Raw genomic sequence first — 22,044 nt, forward strand, 5'->3', positions numbered from 1 at the left:
GCAAGATGACCGACTACGGGCTATCCACGATGACCTCTGCCACCCGGGGGTCACCTGGCTTATCCATTATATCAAGGCCCGCACCCTGCCCTACTCCACCGAGGAGGTCAGAGCCATGACCAGGGACTGCCAAATCTGTGAGGAGTGTAAACCGCACTTTTATCGACCAGATAAGGCCCACCTGGTAAAGGCATCCCGGCCCTTTGAGCGCCTCAGTATCGATTTCAAAGGGCCCCTCCCCTCCAATAACCGCAATACATATTTCCTCAATATTATTGATGAGTTCTCCCGCTTCCCCTTTGCAATTCCTTGCCCCGATATGACCACGTCCACCGTCATTAAAGCCCTACATTAGTGTCTTCACCCTGTTTGGTTTCCACAATTATGTCCACAGTGACTTGGGCTCGTCGTTCATGAGCGACGAACTGCTTCAGTACCTGCTCAGTAAGGGAATTGCCTCGAGCAGGACTACCAGTTATAACCCCAGGGGAAACGGGCAGCTGGAGAGGGAGAACGCGACGGTCTGGAAGACCGTCCTACTGACCCTGTGGTCCAGGAATCTCCCAGTTTCTCACTGGCAGGTGGTCCTCCCCGATGCGCTCCACTCTATTAGGTCCCTACTTTGCACGACCACAAACGAGACCCCTCATGACCGCCTATTTGTTTTCCCTAGGAGGTCCACCTCAGGGGCCTCGCTTCCGTCCTGGCTGAAGACATCAGGGCCAGGCCCACTCCGCAAACACGTCAGGAGCCATAAGGCCGATCCTCTGGTAGAGAGGGTCCGGAGATCCGGAGGTGCTTGGGTCGCGGCTGGTCCAGGGTGACCGCGCTGAGTTTCGGGTAGCCGGCGTGGTCGGAGGTGCTGGGGCAGCTCCCCGATGGCTGCCCATGTTGATTGTACGTGTCGAGCGGCGTAGCAGATGGCGGCCAAGATGGCGGCACCCGTTGGTAGAGCGAGGCAGGCGGCGAGGAAGGTGGCTTCCAAGATGGTGGCACCCATGGATCGCACGCGGCCGGCCGCGTGGGGGAGGATGGCCAAGATGGCGGCCCCCGTGAGTCGCACGTGCTGTGAAGGCTGGAAGATGGCTGCCCCCACAGATAGCACAAGCCTGATGACGCGTCTACAGGGGGCGGAGACGGCAGACACGCTGCCACACTGCGGGGCCTGCGGGCCTGTGAGTCTGACGATCGGGCCTGTGAGTTAGAGTTCATGGACCTGGCCAGGCAAACTTTGGCGAAATGTCCTTTTCTCCCACAGCTGCTGCAGTTCGCGTTCCGGGCCGGGCAGTGCTGCCGGGGGTGTTGGGATTGGCTGCAGAAATAGCAGGGTAGCCCCCCATGGTGGGCGGGTGGCCACGCGGCACAGGCCTGGGGGAGTCTTTGGTCGGGGGTCCACAAGGGGGTCACGTGGTCAGCTGGGAACACGGTAAGGCTCTGGAACGCTACTTCCAGAGAGGAGGCTAACTTTACCGTCTCACCCAGGTCCAGGTCCCCCTATTCGAGTAGGCGCTGTCTCACGTAGTTGGACCGGACTCCCGCCACGTAGACGTCTCGGACGGCGAGTTCCATATGCTGAGTGGCCGTAACGGCCTGGTAATTGCAGTTGCGTGCGAGGACTTTGAGGTCGCGTAGGTAGTCGTCTAGCGACTCCCCGGGACGCTGGCGGCGAGTGGTGAGGATGTGTCGCGCGTAGACCTCGTTCACGGGCCGTACATAGAGGCGTTCGAGCATCGCGAGGGCGTCTGCGTAGGAGGAGGCCTCGTCGAGTTGAACAGAGATTCGATGGCTCACCCGTGCGTGGAGGAGGCTCAGCTTCTGTTCGTCGGTGACGGAAGGCGTGGAGGCGGCTGCGAGATAGGCCTTGTAGCATCGAAGCCAGTGCAAAAAAATTTATTTCGCCTCCGTGGCCTGCGGATCGAGTTCCAGTCGGTCAGATTTGAGGGCCGATTCCATAATTGTGTTTAAGTTGATTAAATTGATGCGACCATCAATTCACTCGAGTCAAGAGTAAAAGTAAACTGTGGCTTTAATCAACTTAGAACAGTGCCTGCCTGCGACTGAAACAATATTGTGCGCCACCTATAGGTCGACTGCTCTTTATACCCCCCTCAAGGGGAGGAGCCATGGGCGGAGCCCATACATGTCCCAACATGTTCCCCTATGGATGATGCCATACAATGGCCCATAAGTGGAGCCCACAAGGGCAACAGCATAGCATAGATGCAAATACAAAGGCAAAGCATGGTACTGATCATTGGTGGATTATTGGTATAATACATTCACCACAAACACCCTGTATGCTTCACCCGATGCCGGTGTTTATGTAGTTACATTGTATACCTTGTGTTGCCCTATTATGTATTTTCTTTTCTTTTCTTCCCATGTATTTAATGATCTGTTGATCTGCTCGCGGAAAAATACTTTTCACTGTACCTCAGTACACGTGACAATGAACAAATCCAATTCAATCCAAGGGAAGGGACACAGGTTAGATCATGAGCAAGCTGCCTAAACTGGACCAATAACCTGGAGGTTTGTGAGGACCACCCACCGCCCAGTGAGGCTCGTCAATGGGCAATTGCTGCGCAAGTCAAGGGTCTGATCCCACTGTCGATTTGCTCAGTGGTGGGTGGAGGACTCACCAGGTTGGTGGGGGCAGGCTTGCTCAAAAGCAATTAATGCCTGAAAGAAGGACCCAGCATCAGTAAGGAGGAGCTGCTGTTGACCGCCGCACCCCCCCCCCGCCCTCCCTCTCCATGGCCATGACCCCAAGACCCCCATTCTGTCATCATTCACCCGTGGCCTAGTGATCCTGGGCCTCAGGCAGGTGTATTCCTGGTATCACTGCCAGGAAATGGATATCTGCTGGACTCTGATTGGGATTTCTCTCCTCTAGGGTCCTTGATCCTAGGGAAGGCCCACCACAGCCGGTTAAGTGATGAATACCAGTTAATTCAGTGGGCCTTCCCAAAATCAGGCGACAGAGCATCTTGTCACCACTCCAGCTGATAGGCAAGCCCACCGATGCCTCCGTAAAATGCTGCTCCATGTAATTATTGGGTTGTTATAGAGCCTCCCATTGCTCATTAATGTTCTTTAGCAAATGAAATCTGTTGTCCACACCTGGTCTGGTCCATTTGTGACACTCAGGGTGGAAGTTTCCATTTTTTAGGTAACGAATAGTGGCAGCGGAGAGTGTGGTGATGTGCATCAATGTAAATGCATGTCGGCTAGCTAGACTCTAGAGGGAGCACCAAAGACATCACACACGCACACTCAACCAATAGATCAGGTAGATAGGACACGACCAATGGACATTCACAATACACACGGAGGTGACACGACCACAGGGGGGCATTACACCAACCCATATATAAAGGACACCACACACATGATCTGCCTCTTTCCAGTGGAGACAGTCAGTGAGTACAGACACAGGGTTGATTCAATATTACACCCACCACGTGGATTGCAGCAACTGGTTAGTCAGTCTGGGTAGCTATAGTAGGATTAGCAGTCGTGTTGAACCCGAGTAATAGAAGTGTAAATAGTTTAATAAACGTGTTGAAGTTATCTTCACGTCTGAACCTTCCTTTGTCAAGTGCACCACAAGGAAGCCGCTTATGTTACACCTACAACATAACAAATCATGATACCAGGAGTGAACTGTTTCAATCCACATAGCCATACCTCAGCGTACAGTGACAACCAGCAACGATACCCAGGCAAGATGTTCGAGATCCGGGTTCCGCAGCAGCTTCAGTGCCACGGCGATCTCCGCGAAAACTGGCGGGTATTTCGGCAAATGTTTGAAATCTTCCTGGTGGCAGCCGAACTAGAAGACGTGGCCGATGCTGAAAAGACAGAACTTCCCCTCACCATCGCCGGTGCCAGAGCAGAAGAAATCTTTTAAAAATTCAAGTACTCCAAGGGGCAAAACAGGAGCGACTGCCAGGCAGTCCTGGACAAATTCGGCAAATACTGTGAGGAAAACACACTCCAACCAGCAGGAAAAGGTAAGAGAAGCGCCAGTACTCACCACGAGGCCGAGATCCCGGAGCAGAGAACAGTTTTGATCGGCGCACAGAACGGGAAGGTCCGATTGCGCATGCACAATCACGAAAACGGCCATTGGTACAGGAACAGCAGGTTTGCGCATGCGCAAACGCTTCCGACGTATGATGTCACATGCGTCATGACGTCGGAGGCCCTGGACCACGCCCATTTAAAAGGCAACGTCCCAAATCAAAGAAAAGGGGCTGTTTAGCACAGGGCTAAATCGCTGGCTTTGAAAGCAGACCAAGGCAGGCCAGCAGCACGGTTCAATTCCTGTACCAGCCTCCCCAAACAGGCGCCGGAATGTGGCGACTAGGGGCTTTTCACAGTAACTTCATTTTGAAGCCTACTTGTGACAATAAGCGATTTTCATTTCAAAAATCTTTTAAAGCCGTAAAACAACCTTCAAAGAACAACAAAGAACAAAGAACAAAGAAATGTACAGCACAGGAACAGGCCCTTCGGCCCTCCAAGCCCGTGCCGACCATGCTGCCCGACTAAACTATAATCTTCTACACTTCCTGGGTCCGTATCCCTCTATTCCCATCCTATTCATATATTTGTCAAGATGCCCCTTAAATGTCACTATCGTCCCTGCTTCCACCACCTCCTCCGGTAGCGAGTTCCAGGCACCCACTACCCTCTGCGTAAAAAACTTGCCTCGCATATCTACTCTAAACCTTGCCCCTCTCACCTTATACCTATGCCCCCTAGTAATTGACCCCTCTACCCCGGGGAAAAGCCTCTGACTATCCACTCTGTCTATCCCCCTCATAATTTTGTAGACCTCTATAGAATTTACAGTGCAGAAGGAGGCCATTCGGCCCATCGAGTCTGCACCGGCTCTTGGAAAGAGCACCCTACCCAAGGTCCACACCGCCACCCTATCCCCATAACCCAGTAACCCCACCCAACACTAAGGGCAATTTTTGGACACTAAGGGCAATTTAGCATGGCCAATCCACCTAACCTGCACATCTTTGGACTGTGGGAGGAAACCGGAGCACCCGGAGGAAACCCACGCACACACGGGGAGGATGTACAGACTCCGCACAGGCAGTGACCCAAGCCGGAATCGAACCTGGGACCCTGGAGCTGTGAAGCAATTGTGCTATCCACAAGGCTACCGTGTTGCCCCTATCAGGTCGCCCCTCAACCTCTTTCGTTCCAGTGAGAACAAACCGAGTTTATTCAACCGCTCTTCATAGCTAATGCCCTCCATACCAAGCAACATTCTGGTAAATCTCTTCTGCACCCTCTCTAAAGCCTCCACATCCTTCTGGTAGTGTGGCGACCAGAATTGAACACTATACTCCAAGTGTGGCCTAACTAAGGTTCTATACAGCTGCAACATGACTTGCCAATTCTTATACTCAATGCCCCGGCCAATGAAGGCAAGCATGCCGTATGCCTTCTTGACTACCTTCTCCACCTGTGTTGTCCCTTTCAGTGACCTGTGGACCTGTACACCTAGATCTCTTTGACTTTCAATACTCTTGCGGGTTCTACCATTCACTGTATATTCCCTACCTGCATTAGACCTTCCAAAATGCATTACCTCACATTTGTCCGGATTAAACTCCATCTGCCATCTCTCCGCCCAAGTCTCCAATCGATCTAAATCCTGCTGTATCCTCTGACAGTCCTCATCGCTATCCGCAATTCCACCAACCTTTGTGTCGTCTGCAAACTTACGAATCAGACCAGTTACATTTTCCTCCAAATCATTTATATATACTACAAACAGCCTGGAATGACAGCACAATGCCTCAAATTGAACCAGGAAATGAAATTAACCTCCGAAGAACCCTGCAACAAGCAGTTACCTATGCCCAAACCGATGATTCCGACCTTGAATACTTCGAAACCGACCTTTACATTTTCTCTGGACCTCGCAAGCCCAATGCCAACTCCGACACAAACAGTGATGATATGGTCCCAGAAGACAACGACTCAGACGAACCTTTCACCTTGGGAGGCTACCCCAGTACCAAATCCGAACCGCAACTAGACGTGTTGCACATTGACGACCCCGACGACGAGTTCTTCGGATTTGAGGATCTTCAGCCCAACAGATATGACATCCCAACTCGTGAGTGCAGGATGATGCTGCAGCCTGAAACCAAGAGACAGAGAGCGGTGCAAGCACACGGAGAGCGCCCTGCTGCCACACAGTGCGTGGTCCACGCACCGCTCAGGGTTCCCGACTCTACGAAAGAAGACACGCAAGACTCCACACCGCAGTCCTTGCATGAACAAGAAGTGACTCCAGTGTCACAAGCCTCCACAGCGAGCTCGTGGACAGACTCCACAATTGCAGAAATGCAAGACTCCAGAGCACAGTCCTTGCACACATAAGACGTGACTCCAGTGTCACAAACCTCCGCAGTGAGCTCATGGACAGCCTCCACAATAGAAGCAACGCAAGACTCCGACGCGCAGTCCTTGTAGGAACAAGACCATGAGGGTCTAGCAACCTCCTCTGACCAACTAGCAGCAGACGATGCAAGTCTGCCATGCTCAAGTAAACAGCAAGAAGACTATGACAGTCTACCACGCTCCAGTGCACAGCAGGACGACCATGGCGGTCTATCATGCTACAGTGAAGAACAAAGCGACGATGACAGTCCAAGCCCAAATGAAGGACAACAGCAAGACAATGACAGTCCACCCATATTGTTTGCACCATCAGATGAAGACTCTGACAATTTACCCAACCCAAGTGAACAACAAGCAGCTACTGAGGATCTACCCACGGTATGCGAGACAAGTGACGACAGCATCCCACTTCCCATGCAAGATGTGCAAAGTGACAGACCTCAGCTAGTGTGTACAGAGGCACTCGGCGATCACTATGAGACCACTGGTGACTCCGGTGACACCATGATACTTCCACCCTCATTCGCTTGAACCTCTCCACAAGTCAATGCATTCCTGCATGTTCCGACTCCAGACGTGCAGCTTCAAGAATTCTCAGCTGACTCCAGTGAACCTACTAAGACTCCGGACGGGGAGCATCAACAAACCAACACTGACTCAGTTAAAACAGACCAGGCTCCAGATGGGGAGCAACCAAACGCCGACTCTGATTCACGTAAGCCGGACTTTACTCCAGACAGGGAGTGCCGCAACCTCAAGTGATTGCACGCTCAGGGTGACAGCAGATGCTACAACGACAGGAGATGGATCACTTAACGATTACACTGGGTCAGTAATAACAAGCTGCGGCTACAGTCCAAGAGGAATACATCAATATTCACAATAGCTATATCCACACATTTGTTCCACACCAGCAGTGCAGCCAATGACAGCTCATGCTGGACAAACCCAGTATTCAGGCATGCAGCAGCCAGCAGTCTATGCAGCATATTCTCAAACAGGCCAGCACTACGGATTGCCCACTAATGGAATCAAGACCGAAGGAGGACTACCGCAAGCACAATCTGCACTAGACTGGATGCCTTAGTTACAGCCCAGGATTTGCTGCACCCCAGCCTGGCCAGACGGCATATTCCTAACAGATGGAAGGTTTCACACCATCACCAAGTATTTATGCAAGCAGCAATTCTGTTTCCAATTCGACAAGTTTCAACGGTTCTCAGCAGGATCACCCTTCCAGCACAGCACGTGGCCAGAACCAGTATGTACAGTCTTATCCAACTTAGCATATGGCACATCCATGACCTCAAATTATACTGTTGATGGTACCTCTTCAACGTCAACATCTTATCAGCTACAAGATGCCATCCGACAGCACCATCACAAACATCGAAAAAAGAAAGGGACTCCAAATCAGACAGCAAAGTGATTTGACCACTTCTTGGTTCCTGTGGCACAGGGACGTTGATGGCGTTCATAACCAAGAGAGACATTTGACCATGATGATTGATGGTTTTTGGACTCACATGAATGATTTGGACTTATTGTTTAATCACTGTTGTTTTTTGTTCAGTTTTCTCAAAATGTGCAGAAAATATGTAACATATAAAAAAGGGGGGGATGTGGTGATGTGCATCACTGTAAATGCATGTAGGCTAGCTAGACACTGTAGGGAGCACCAGAAACATCACACACACACACACTCAACCAATAGATCAGTTAGATAGGACATGACCAATGGACATTCACGATACACACGGAGGTGACACAACCACATTGCACCAACCCATATATAAAGGACACCACATACATGATCTGCCTCTTTCCAGTGGAGACAGTCAGTGAGTACAGACAGGGTTGATTCAATATTACACCCACCACGTGGATTGCAGCAACTGGTTAGTCAGTCTGGGTAGCTATAGTAGAATGAGCAGTAGTGTCGAACCCGAGTAATAGAAGTGTAAATCGTTTAATAAACGTGTTGAAGTTATCTCCACGTCTGAACCTTCCTTTGTCAAGTGCACCACAAGGAAGCCGCTTATGTTACACCTACAACATAACACATCACAGAGTATTTCTCAGCAATCAGCAGGGTGGATTCCCATGCCCAATCTTCCATTTGAAAGCTCATTAATTGAGAATCGGCGTGCAGCTCGTGGAATCAGATGGTGAGACGGGCACGGATTCAGCAGTCTACTGTTGTCTCATGGAGTCCAAGTTCCTGCCACTATATTTAAACAGCCCCAAAACATCCATTCACTCTCCGCAGGTCACCTGTGTGGTGTTACCAGAAGGAAGCCTGATGCGCCACAATTCAATCACAGCTCCCTGGTGAGGTTCTTCCAGGCCGCACGCAAATGCCAAGATGTCTTCTTCCCGCGGGATGGTTCAGGGTAAGGCAACCAACCTGAACTCACCGGCCCGGGAGAAGGCCAGCAGGGAGGCCACTGCCAGTGGCAGACAGGAAAGAAGAGGGGGAGTCTACCTTCTACTCAGTCTAGACACACACTCTCATTCGGGCATCAGGCACTGGGAGGGAATCTCACTGGGATAAATCATCCGGTCCTGCCCACCGCAGGAATCGCCATAGGCAGGAAGGAAAATGTGACCGTTGAATAGTCCATTGACCTCGTGCAGGAAATTGGGTCCCGGGGCGGGTGGGACTGGTAAATCCCACCCACTATTAGCAGAATGTTTCGCACATAATGTAGCCTCACCACCATCCCCTGTATTGTGCTGCAGAATCTACATCTCCTGCCCTTACTGGGGATGTTCCAACACACACAGTGGCCATGCATGCGTCGCTACATCCCTTCCCTCCATTCTCATTGCATTCCACCTCCTCTGTCTTCATGTAGAACATAGAACATAGAACATTACAGCGCAGTACAGGCCCTTTGGCCCTCGATGTTGCGCCGACCTGTGAAGCCACTCTAAAGCCCGTCTACACTATTCCCTTATCGTCCATATGTCTATCCAATGACCATTTGAATGCCCTTAGTGTTGGCGAGTCCACTACTGTTGCAGGCAGGGCATTCCACACCCTTACTACTCTCTGAGTAAAGAACCTACCTCTGACATCTGTCCTATATCTATCACCCCTCAATTTAAAGCTATGTCCCCTCGTGCTAGACATCATCATCCGAGGAAAAAGGCTCTCACTGTCCACCCTATCCAATCCTCTGATCATCTTGTATGCCTCAATTAAGTCACCTCTTAACCTTCTTCTCTCTAACGAAAACAGCCTCAAGTCCCTCAGCCTTTCCTCATAAGATCTTCCCTCCATACCAGGCAATATTCTGGTAAATCTCCTCTGCACCCTTTCCAATGCTTCCACATCCTTCCTATGATGCAGCGACCAGAATTGCACGCAATACTCCAAATGCGGCCGCACTAGAATTTTGTCCAGCTGCAACATGACCTCATGGCTCCTAAACTCAATCCCTCTACCAATAAAAGCTAACACACCGTACGCCTTCTTAACAACCCTCTCAACCTGGGTGGCAACTTTCAGGGATCTATGTACATGGACACCGAGATCTCTCTGCTCATCCACACTGCCAAGAATCTTACCATCAGCCCTGTATTCTGTCTTCCTGTTATTCCTTCCAAAATGAATCACCTCACACTTTTCTGCATTAAACTCCATTTGCCACCTCTCAGCCCAGCGCTGCAGCTTATCTATGTCCCTCTGTAACTTGTAACATCCTTCCGCACTGTCCACAACTCCACCGACTTTAGTGTCATCTGCAAATTTACTCACCCATCCATCTATGCCCTCCTCCAGGTCATTTATAAATATGACAAACAGCAGTGGCCCCAAAACAGATCCTTGTGGTACACCACTAGTAACTGGACTCCAGTCTGAACATTTCCCATCAACCACCACCCTTTGTCTTCTTCCAGCTAGCCAACTTCTGATCCAAACTGCTAAATCACCCTGAATCCCTTGCCTCCGTATTTTCTGCAGTAGCCTACCATGGGGAACCTTATCAAATGCTTTACTGAAATCCATATACACCACATCAACTGCTTTACCCTCATCCACCTGTTTGGTCACCTTCTCAAAGAACTCTATAAGGTTTGTGAGGCACGACCTACCCTTCACAAAACCGTGTTGACTATCTCTAATCAAATTATTCCTTTCCAGATGATTATACATCCTATCTCTTATAAACCTTTCCAAGATTTTTCCCAGAACAGAAGTAAGGCTCACTGGTCTATAGTTACCGGGGTTATCTCTACCCCCCTTCTTGAACAAGGGGACAACATTTGCTATCCTCCAGTCTTCTAGCACTATTCCTGTAGACAAAGATGACTTAAAGATCAAGGCCAAAGGCTCAGCAATCTCCTCCCTAGCTTCCCAGAGAATCCTAGGATAAATCCCATCCGGCCCAGGTGACTTATCTATTTTCACACTTTCCAGAATTGCTAACACCTCCTCCTTATGAACCTCAAGCCCTTCTAGTCTAGTAGCCTGAATCTCAGTATTCTCCTCGACAACATTGTCTTTTTCCTGTGTGAATACTGACGAAAAATATTCATTTAGCACCTCTCCTATCTCCTCGGACTCCAAGCACAACTTCCCACTACTGTCCTTGACTGGCCCTACTCTTACCCTAGTCATTCTTTTAGTCCTGAAGTATCTATAGAAAGCTTTAGGGTTATCCTTGATCCTACCTGCCAAAGACTTCTCATGTCCCCTACTGGCTCTTCTTAGCTCTCTCTTTAGGTCCTTCCTAGCTAACTTGTAACTCTCGAGCGCCCTAACTGAACCTTCATGTCTCATCTTTACGTAAGCCTCCCTCTTCCTCTTGACAAGTGTTTCGACTGCTTTAGTAAACCACAGTTCCCTCACTCGACCACTTCCTCCCTGCCTGTCATGTAGACAAAGCTAGCCCACAAATATTTAGTTGAGTCGCTGCTCCCCCTGGTATGTACTGTTTAGTCACCAGTCTTTCAAGAGTTTTAAGAATTCTTTATTGACATTACTGAACTATTTATTGTACAGGTATGGAGGGGATTCCAAGACATGTCCTTACATGTTGCCACCTAGCTCTACACTGCTGATCTAAACACGAGCTCACTGGCTTCTTACATCACTGGTTGGCGATGCGGTACTCAGTCAGCTTAACCCATAATGTAGCAGATCCTTCTCCCACAACAAGAGAGAAAGATACCAGACTGGTGGCGCAACCCCCGAGATACAGGAGCTGAATCCCTTTGAGCTGGAGGGAGCTGAGTTCAAAGAGGAGCAGGGGGAATACTACTGTGGGAAAGGTCAGGTCAGTCTCCCCCAGCAAACCGGGATGGATGAAACCTCCATTAGTCAGATACACCATGAGCTTCACAGTGAGTTCAATGGAATGTGTGATTCTGCCTCCCCAGATTCTAGTATCTCTCTATTCCAGGCAGCAGGACAATAGGCTGAGCCAAACCTCCAGCCTTTCCCACAGGCCCAGTCACCAGTCCACCTTGGATGATGATGCTGAGGACCCATTAGATGTTGAACTGTCACCTGAACCCCCCCCGCCCCCCCTTTCCACCAGCGTACAGATCACCCCTCCCTGTGCCCCACACCAGTCTCTCTGGATACAGTGCCGCACACAAACAAAGAACAAAGAAAATTACAGCACAGGAACAGGCCCTTCGGCCCTCCAAGCCTGCGCCAACCATGCTGCCCGTCTGAACTAAAATCTTCTACACTTCCGGGGTCCGTATCCCTCTCTTCCCATCCTATTCATGTATTTAACACCAGTCTCTCTGGATACAGAGCAGCCCTCCCTACGCCCCACAGTCGTCTCTCTGGATACAGTGCAGCCCTCCCTACACCCCACACCAGTTTTTCTGAATACAGAGCACCCCTCTCTATGCCACACACCAGTTTCTCTGGGTACAGTGCAGCCCTGCCAACCCGCTCCACCCTGGTCTTGTTGAGAGAGCAACTTTGCCAGTGGAGTCAGTGGTGAGAGATGTTATGAAAATAGATGAATACTGTGCAAGGCACCTTGAGGTCAGAGCGAAGTGAAATTAGGAAGGTGCATTTCACTGATATCCAGTTGTAAATCAGACTTGTCTAATTACCCACTGACATTGCACTAAATCAAGAGGGAGAGCGTGATACCGGCGAGTTATGATTTTAATGAGTATTTATGACGTGCTAATACATACAAGTGCTGCTGCTGGCCACCATAACATCCTGAGGGTAATATTCCGAGTTATTTTCCCATCGGCAGATTTTCAGCTTTTGGCCTCACGCCCAATTTTACAACTGGCGGAAATTCCTCAGTTTTATCAAACCTGCTCTGGCCTTTGCCACATGGACTGCATGAATCCAGGAAGGTCAGTCGCCATGAAGGTCATCATTATGGATGGGGAACAAATTGTGGCCTAGCCTGCAGGTTTCCAATCCCGTCAATGAGTTAAAAGAAAACTATCCATTGGACAGTGGAACGTCAGGCAACAGTCTTCTCAAACCCTTGTTACAATGAACCCATAGAGAGGTTAGAACACCCTGGGTGGAATTGTCCCCTAACTTCTCAGAGCGCCTGGCTCTGACTGTAGAGTGACGTGGGTCTCTCCGTATGTCGAGTTTTCAGACCATATTTTGAGTCACTCTGGCAAAACAAAGCGGGGCCACGTGGTTTATGCCATCAGTCCACGAGTGTGCAGCCTTATAGAGCCAGTTCCACTGAAATGGGGGCGCCATGCTTAAAGGGCACCCCAATCAGAACTAATGTTACACTCCCACAGCCCCTCTCCCCACCTGGAAGGTATTAGGGTTTCTCCCCCCCCTCCCCCCAACAAAGCACACTTACCTGGGGCTCTCTCCCCACCCCTGACCTCATAACCACTGCAAAGGTATCGCTGCAACGACCCACCGCTCAATGCAAGGTGTGTGTCCCCACCCCCACCCCCTAGAGCCGAGTTCCCTGCCCCCCTCCCCCCAAGTAAGGTCAGTCCCATGTTCTCACCCTCAATGCCCACTGCCCCACTCAAAGCCCACTGCCCTACTCAATGACAACTCCCCCACTCAATGCCAACTCCCCCATCATTGCCAGGTTCCCCCCTCATTCCCCCTCCCCCTTCCAAAGGCCTCACCATTCTCTTCCCCCTCCATCCCCACCCCCACAACCCACAACCACCGCACATAACGGGAACCTCCCCAGTTGGGCTCCTCGGAGGGCACGCCCCGTTACAGGTTGGCACAGGTTCGCACTGGTGGGTTTGCAGTGACAACCTATGTCAGGGGGCAGTACCCTGAGACTATACTTACCTTATCGCCCCTCCCCCCCACCCCTTGAGGCAGGATCCCCCAACTGGTTCATGATCCTAAATAGGTGTTGTGAAACACATCAATGTGACGTCACATTGGCAAGTTCTGAATATTTAGTGAGGGGGAACAAATGGCTAGGAAGGCTTTGAATCATATTTAAATGTAGTGACATTTATTGAAATGAGTTTCCCACCTACCTCGCTACGTCACCAGTGAGGGGCAGGTAAAATCGGGAAACGGGATCTCGCCGGCGAGAATCCCGGTTCTTGACTCTCGAGGCGCCCAATTCGCCGATGCTGCAAAATCACTCCCCCTGTGTCACAATTAATGCCAGAGTTGCTCATTTCAGTCTTTCCAGGTAAATTATGTTGCTTTCTTCTTTCTCGTTCACAGCTGAGCAAAAGCATAAAATATCATTCTGCAGAAATCAGTTTGGCCTGAACCCATGCTGGCTCCCAAAGGAAACATTAAGAAGAAACTCATATAGTGACTGAAGCATATTGTAATCGCACTTATCAATGCGCCAGGCGTTCGTTCCAAATGTACATGCAACACGATGCCAGACTGAATTTGCAATGCAGGATTAACATCCTGCATTTTCATCAAATAATTCAGGGGCAGCGATGAATCAAAGCCGTATCTGCCGCACTTACCGGCCCGCCCACCATAACACAGAGGCACAATGAGGCCGTGATTGCTCAGGAAGTTGCAAGCACAGCTCTGAAGGGCGGTTAAGCCAAGGTTATGGGTGCAACTCATTGATGCATAACCCAGAAAATCACTCTCCTGCTTCAATACACAGAAACTTTCAAACCCCCCCCCCCACCCCCCAAGCCATTCACCGTGCCGCTGCTTTCTGGCACAGAGAGATGAATGAAAGGAAGCTTCTGGAACTGCTGGAGAAATCCATGGCTTCCACACAGAGTGGAGCTCCCGCCCCTGTCCAACAATGCGTCCAAGTCCAAACGCCGGACGCTGCCAGTTGCATCATTTTGAGCTTTCCGTTTCCTACGCCAGGGGGGGGCCTGTGCTTGACCAGAATGAGCTGATTGTCAAGTTAGGGGTGGTTTTGTGTTTCCGCGCCATGGTCGTCAGGAACTGGAAATGAGGCTCCTTCGAGCACATTTGGTCATTTTTCAATCGCTGGAGACTTTCATCCAAAATTTACGAAGGGACATGGATAGGTTAGTTAATTGGGCCCAAAATTTGGCAGATGGAGTTTAACTTGAACGAGCGTGAGGTGGACTTCTACGACAGCAAAATTGGCGTCGGTCCCGGAGCAACGTGAACCAGCTAACACCGGCGACACGTGGAACGCAAACAATCCCAATGAACAACGGTGTTGGATTCAACAAGGTTGAGAGGCTGACAAGCTGCAGCCGCCGATTAGCGCTACATTCCCCAAACGCACTCATCCCAGCCAACAAGATGGCACTGATTGCGCTGGAGAACGTCCATCCCGTTGATGGGTCAGCGGGGGCCATAGGGTTCTTAGGGGGGTGGCCTGGAGGGGGGACCCATACAACCCGTGGTACTAAGTTCCCAGTGAGCAGTCAGCGGCGTGTGCAGCTGCATGGCTCCCTTGCAGGCTGCAGCAATGGTGTTCCATGCCCATTCACCCCGACCCCACCGCCCGCCTCCTGGTCATCCCCCGCTACTCCCCCCATCCCTGGCAGAAGCCCGCTCAGCCAGCGACACAACTCTCAGAACACTATGGCGTGTTGGACACTTTCTGTACCCCCTCTCTCTCCCTCAGCAGCCACGGTGCCTCTTTTCCAATTTTTCAGACTATAACTAAGCCTTGCCATCAGTAATTCCTCCTGGCGGAGGTGGAGACCCCAGAGAATACCGGTTATGGCCAACTAATAATCTGCCATCGGTGTTTCCTGTACTTGCAGAGTAGAGCGTACTGACGCCACTGTTAAGGCACCGGAACGTGGCATTCTGTCGGGAGCCTGGCACCGATCCCGATTTTTGCCGCATGCACCATTCTCCATCCAATCGCTTTTCCCAATTCCAGGGTCACCAGATGGAGAATCCCGCCGTTAGTATGTAGCTGCAGCAGGTAATAAGGAAGGCAAATGGAATTTTGGCCTTAATAGCTGAAGGGGTAGAGTATAAAAGTAGTGAAGTGTTGCTGCAACTGTACAAGGCTAGTGAGACTGCACCTGGAGTATTGTGCACAGTTTTAGTCCTGCTGTTTGAGGAGTGTGTTATGTTCTGCATTATGGCCATGGTAAAGATAAACACAGAACATGAAGTTCTTTGACTAGTAAAATCATTTATCAACAAGGTGAACACGTGGAAAGATAACTAACGAACCATAATACAAACAGTAACAGGGCAGCACGGTGTCGCGGTGGTTAGCATTGCTGCCTACAGCGCTGAGGACCTGTGCTCGATCCCGGCCCTGGGTCACTGTCCGCGAGGAGTTTACACATTCTCCCCGTGTCTGCGTGGGTTTCACAACCACAACCCAAAGGTGTGCAGGGTAGGTGGATTGGCCACGTTAAATTGCCCCTTAATTGGAAAAAGAATTGGGTACTCTAAATTTTTTTTAAAAATACAAACGGTAACTAATAATTGAATTCAGTGAATTCTCCTGGAGCTACTTCTGGTGCGACTGTCCTCTAGTACGACTTACTACCAACTGCCAGATATCGTGAGATCTCTATGGCCACCTGCTGGTTAAAGGTTGTATCTACATTGATAGATAACTATATACAAAACTGTGGACTGGCATATCATCACAGAGGGATGTTGTTGGAGGCAGTTCAGAGGAGGTTCACTAGATTGATTCCAGAGTTGTGGGGTTTGTCATATGAAGAGAGATTGAGCAGTTTAGGCCAATACCCTCTAGAGTTTAGAAGGACGAGAGGAGATCTAATTGAGGTATGTAAGATGATAAAAGGTATCAAAGTACCTCAAATGAATCTTTGAGTATAAGATAGATATTGCAAATTGTTTTATCTTTCTCACCTTGCACAATAAACTTTATTTTGTTTGTTCAAAACCCGTGGAATCTTGTGGCTTTATTTATTGAACAGGTGTCTTGAATCTCAAACTTTGTCTTCTTGAAACAAAAAGTTACTGGTCCCTAACTGGATTGTAGCAAGTTCTCAGCGGTCTGGTCTCGGATCATAACAGGTTCAGCGGGAGGAGAGCTGAGTCAGGGGCAGAGCTGAGCGATGTTATGGAGGTGGCCTTGGTGATCAGGCCATTTTAGCAGAAAAGGCATCCTTTGCACTTTAAACATATCAAAGTGTGGATGAGTAATATCCAACTCCATCCAAACGCAGAGTCAGTGCGAGGCCAGCAAGCAAATAATTGATGTTATATTTCTGTGGAAAACACACGGGGTAATTACACATGGGCTGGATGTCAGGCAGCGAGCACTGAAGACTATAATTATCACAGCTTAATCAGCATGGGAGGGAGGGGGGAGGAGGTGGTGTGGAGGGGGGGGGGGGAAATATGTCATTGGGCTGAAACCTCTTCTCCAGCACCTCTTTCTCCAATTATCTTCAATATACCAGGAATCCGAAGGATGGTAGGAGCTCACCCAGCAACTACAAACTGTCCCATTGTTAAATTAAACCATGGCTGGTCTGTACCTTAACTCCGTCCTCCTGAGTTGTTTTCAAGGACAGTTCGTCAAGGATCATGCGTGAAAGGCCATTCGGCCCCATTAACAGTGTCTCGTTTTGGTTGATCAATCCCACTCACTTCCTCACTGCTGGGAGATGCTGTCAACAACCTTTCAATTCTGTGTAACACACGGGCTGTAATTTTATGCTCCACCTATAGACACCCCCAGGTGGGTTCTGAGGTGGGGGGAGGAATGTAAAATAACATGAATGGGACTCCCTCCAACCCTGATGTGAATTTTACAGGGAGCAGATAAGACTTCAGATAAGGAGATGGCCCATGCCACAATTAAGGTCATCAAATGGCCAGTTAACGGTCACTTAATGGCCATTACCCACCTGCCACCTGAGGGTGAGGTTCTCACTCTCAATCTTGGATGGAATGGGGGGGGGGGTGCCTCAATTGGAAGGCCTCGTCAGACTGTGGGGGGGGGCCTTCGCCTCACTGACTGGAGAGCTCTGGCCCTCCCTGTGTCCACCCCTCCTCCTCTCACACCTCACCATCACTGGCCTGCCTCCTAACACTGAGATCGCTACCCCCCCCCCCCCCTTGCAACTCCCCAGGGCATCCCCTCCCCGGACGTTAACTGAACTGTGGCCCCAGGACTTTGCCTCAGACACACCGCTGCAGTACCTCTTCCTGCCACTGCAGCACTGTGCCTGGAGGAACTTGAGAGATGTCAGCCAATCTGCGGTGCGGGCAGAGATCCCACCGGCTGCCAGTCGGGTGTGAAATTGCAGCTCGCCTGCTGGAGCCGGCAAGGATGCGCTCCCAGCCGACTCTCCGGGTGATGAGCTCCAAGCGGTCGCTGTCCTGAAAATTCCAGCCTTGGAATTCTGTGCTCAGTTTTGGTCTCCAAGTGTCACCAGAAAATACTTGCAAAGAAAGATTGACAAGAATGATACCAGAAGTGAGAGATTATAACTATCAGGAGATATTGAACAGGCTGGAGTTTCTTTCATTAAAAAAGATAATGCTGGGGTTGGGGGGATGGGGTGGGGTGGGGGAGGGGCGGGGGGGGGGGGGGTGATGCGATAGAGGTCTTTGCAATTTTGAACTAATTGATAGGGTAGCCACAGAGACGATACACTGGGGGAATCCACAACAAGGGGGTTGGAAATAGAAGCGTGTTACTGTCAGGAATCCAAGAGGAACCTTTTACCCAGTGTGGTGATATGCATCACTGTAAATACACAAGGGGTTAATGGAAATACACTACAACTAAGTAACCACTAGAGGGAGCACCGGAGATGTCATGACATGCAGACATACAGCTAATGAACACATAGAATAGGACACAACCAATGAGCAGTCAAGACACCCAGAGGTGACACTACCACAAGGGGGCATTACACAACCCATATATAAGGACAGGACACACATGCTCTCTCTCTCTTACCACAGGCGACACTTAGAGAGTAGGACAGGGGCAGATCAGAAGCATCACACCCACCACGTGGCTTAGAGCAGACTGGTTAGTTAGACTGAGTTACTATCGCAAGATTAGCAGGAGAGTCGAGCTCATAGAGAACTGTGCTAATGGTTCAATAAATCACATTGAACTTACTTCAAAGTCTGGAGTATCTTTTGGTCAAAGCTGCATCGAGTTGCAGCCTGTGTTATCCCAGAGTACATAACACAACACCCAGCAGAGAGTGCTGTGAATGTAAATCTCCCAATCAGAGGAAGCGGGTGAGACCAATTGTCGAGGTGCATTTAAGGAGAAACTGGACAAACGCATGAGAGAGAATAGGAGAAACTTCTGATGGGTAATAGGGTGGAGGGAAGATTGTGTGGACCTTAAACAGTGGCAGCGATCAGTTGGATGGGATGAAGAGTGCACAGACATCCCTCAGGAAGCATTTAGATCAGCATTTGAAACGGCGTAGCAGGCAAGTGCTGGAAAATGGCATTCGAATGGATAGGTTCTTGATGGCTGGTGCAGAACACGATGGGCTGAAGGGCCTGTCTGTATGCTGAGAAACTCTCTGGCTCTATGACCTGTACAGTAATGTACAGTTCTACGCAAACTTACCAAGAGAATCAATCTCCAAGTTGAGGTTTGTAATGACCTCCAATTGGCATTATTGTTTGGCCAATTGGAGTATGAGCTCCCTCAATGATAGCTCATTGAGGGGGCCCATATAAGCACCTGTGTAGGCTTTGTGAGGCAGTCTTAAGTTGACTGGAATGCTAGCAGCACTGTTTGGAGCTGCTCTTAGATATAGTTATGGCAAATAAATACTGGAGTAGTGACGGTACCCCCTGCCTCCTGTGGATTATTACAAGGTTCATCATGGAAGCTAGCAGAGGTAAGGGGGAAAATGAACAATGGGAGCAGCTGTGTTAGCCTCAGCAAGATTGGAGACATGGGCACAAAATCGCCTGACAGTCGGGAAACGCCAGAGGGATCGTGTTTCCCAATTTTCCACGTTTTGTTCCGATCGCGTAACAAGGTTCCCACCCCGGAAGATCGGGATCCTCATTTGCACGATACAATATATAGTTAGCGAGCCTTGCTGCCGGGGCATCCAACACCCCCCCCCCCCACCACCACCCCCCCCCACCCCACCCCCCCCTCCTCCCCCCCCCCCCCCCCCCCCCCCCCCCCACCCCACCCCCCACCCCCCGCTCAATGAACACTCACTGAGCAGGATGTCACGCTAGGGTGATGTACAACAGCTGGGTAAAAAGGAGAAAATGTCGGCCTCACCTCCTGAAGGGGATATCGAGGTGAGCGCTCGTCTCGACATCACCCCCCCCCCCCCCCACCCCCCGCAGGGTGAGAATTACAGAACTGGCACCAGAGGGGACTTGAGGAGCCAAGAGGTTGAATAAACTCGGTTTGTTCTCACTGGAACGAAGGAGGTTGAGGGGCGACCTGATAGAGCTCTACAAAATTATATGGGGCACAGACAGAGTGGCTAGTCAGAGGCTTTTCCCCAAGGGAGAGGGGTCAATTACTAGGGGGCATAAGTTTAAGGGGCAAGGTTTAGAGAAGATGTACGAGGCAAGTTTTTTTACACAGAGGGCAGTGGGTGCCTGGAATTTGCTGCCGGAGGAGGTGGTGGAAGCAGGGACGATAGTGACGTTTAAGGGGCATCTTGACAAATACATGAATAGGATGGGAATAGAGGGATACGGACCCCGGAAGTGTGGAAGATTTTAGTTTAAACGGGCAGCATGGTCGGCGCAGGCTTGGAGGGCCGAAGGGCCAGTAACTATGCTGTACTTTTCTTTGTTCTTTGTTGATAAGGGCAACCCAGGACCGGGCCCGGGCAGGGGTGGGGGGGAGAGTCGCTCGCAGACCTTAGCGGCCCTTCATGGCTGTGAGTCTCTATGTTTAAAGGGGTCCCGGGGTGTGGTCCTGTGAGATGCCAGGCTGTATGGGCAGAGTGGGAGGGACACCGACAGCTGTGGTGATCGGCTTCATGAGGGCAGAAGATCCTCAAACAGCGGGGAGGACCCGTGCAGTCAGAATGAACCCTCACTCTCAGGCAGCACTTTACAGTCAGAAGGCCTGAGCTGTCTGGACGTTCAAGACCACTGTGTATGGAGGCAAAGCTGTCAGGGATTAGTGTCTGGGAGACTCGAAGCCCATGAGCGCTGGGGAATGAGACTGCCATATAAGGATTGTTAGGATACAAACCCCAACATTTGTTCGGATAACTGACATGAAACAATTATTTAAAAATTTGTCATACTTTAATTTAAACACACAATTAACCACATTAAATCAAAGAAATAGTTTTACAACTAGCAGTTAAACAGTCATTAAACACAAGGAAAAACTTTAATTTACTATCTAAAGCTGCTAATAACTCAAATTAAGCAACCCAATATAGTTCAAATGCCACTTATAAATAATGTCAACAACCAGATGACGGGCTCAGTTGTGTAGAGAGAGGCCCTTTGAAGAACAGACCCGGGACACTTCCGCTCAACCTGACAGCATTTGGAAAAAGCTGCTGTTCAACTTACAATCCTTCGGTCTTGTCAGATTCAAATCCGATGGCAAACCGCAGACCTCCTCCTATTGCTACACCATCGATAGCCCACTAAGATGTGGGCAAATGATGAGGCCCCGTGACAGGTGTTGGGGCCCCGTGACAGGTGTTGGGGCCCCGTGACAGGGGTTGGGGCCCTGTGACAGGGGTTGGGGCCCTGTGACAGGGGTTGGGGCCCTGTGACAGGGGTTGGGGCCCTGTGACAGGGGTTGGGGCCCTGTGACAGGGGTTGGGGCCCTGTGACAGGGGTTGGGGCCCTGTGACAGGGGTTGGGGCCCTGTGACAGGTGTTGGGGCCCTGTGACAGGTGTTGGGGCCCTGTGACAGGTGTTGGGGCCCTGTGACAGGTGCTGGGGCCCTGTGACAGGTGCTGCGGCCCTGTGACAGGTGCTGCGGCCCTGTGACAGGTGCTGCGGCCCCTGTGACAGGGTCTGGGGCCCTGTGACAGGGTCTGGGGCCCTGTGACAGGGTCTGGGGCCCTGTGACAGGTGTTGGGGCCCTGTGACAGGTGTTGGGGCCCTGTGACAGGTGTTGGGGCCCTGTGACAGGTGCTGTGGCCCTGTGGCAGGTGTTGGGGTCACGTGACAGGTGTTGAGGCCCTGTGACAGGTGTTGAGGCCCTGTGGCAGGTGTTGGGATCACGTGACAGGTGTTGAGGCCCTGTGACAGGTGTTGGGGCC

Source organism: Scyliorhinus torazame, chromosome 14 (assembly GCF_047496885.1).
Source record: "Scyliorhinus torazame isolate Kashiwa2021f chromosome 14, sScyTor2.1, whole genome shotgun sequence".
Classification (NCBI taxonomy): domain Eukaryota; kingdom Metazoa; phylum Chordata; class Chondrichthyes; order Carcharhiniformes; family Scyliorhinidae; genus Scyliorhinus; species Scyliorhinus torazame.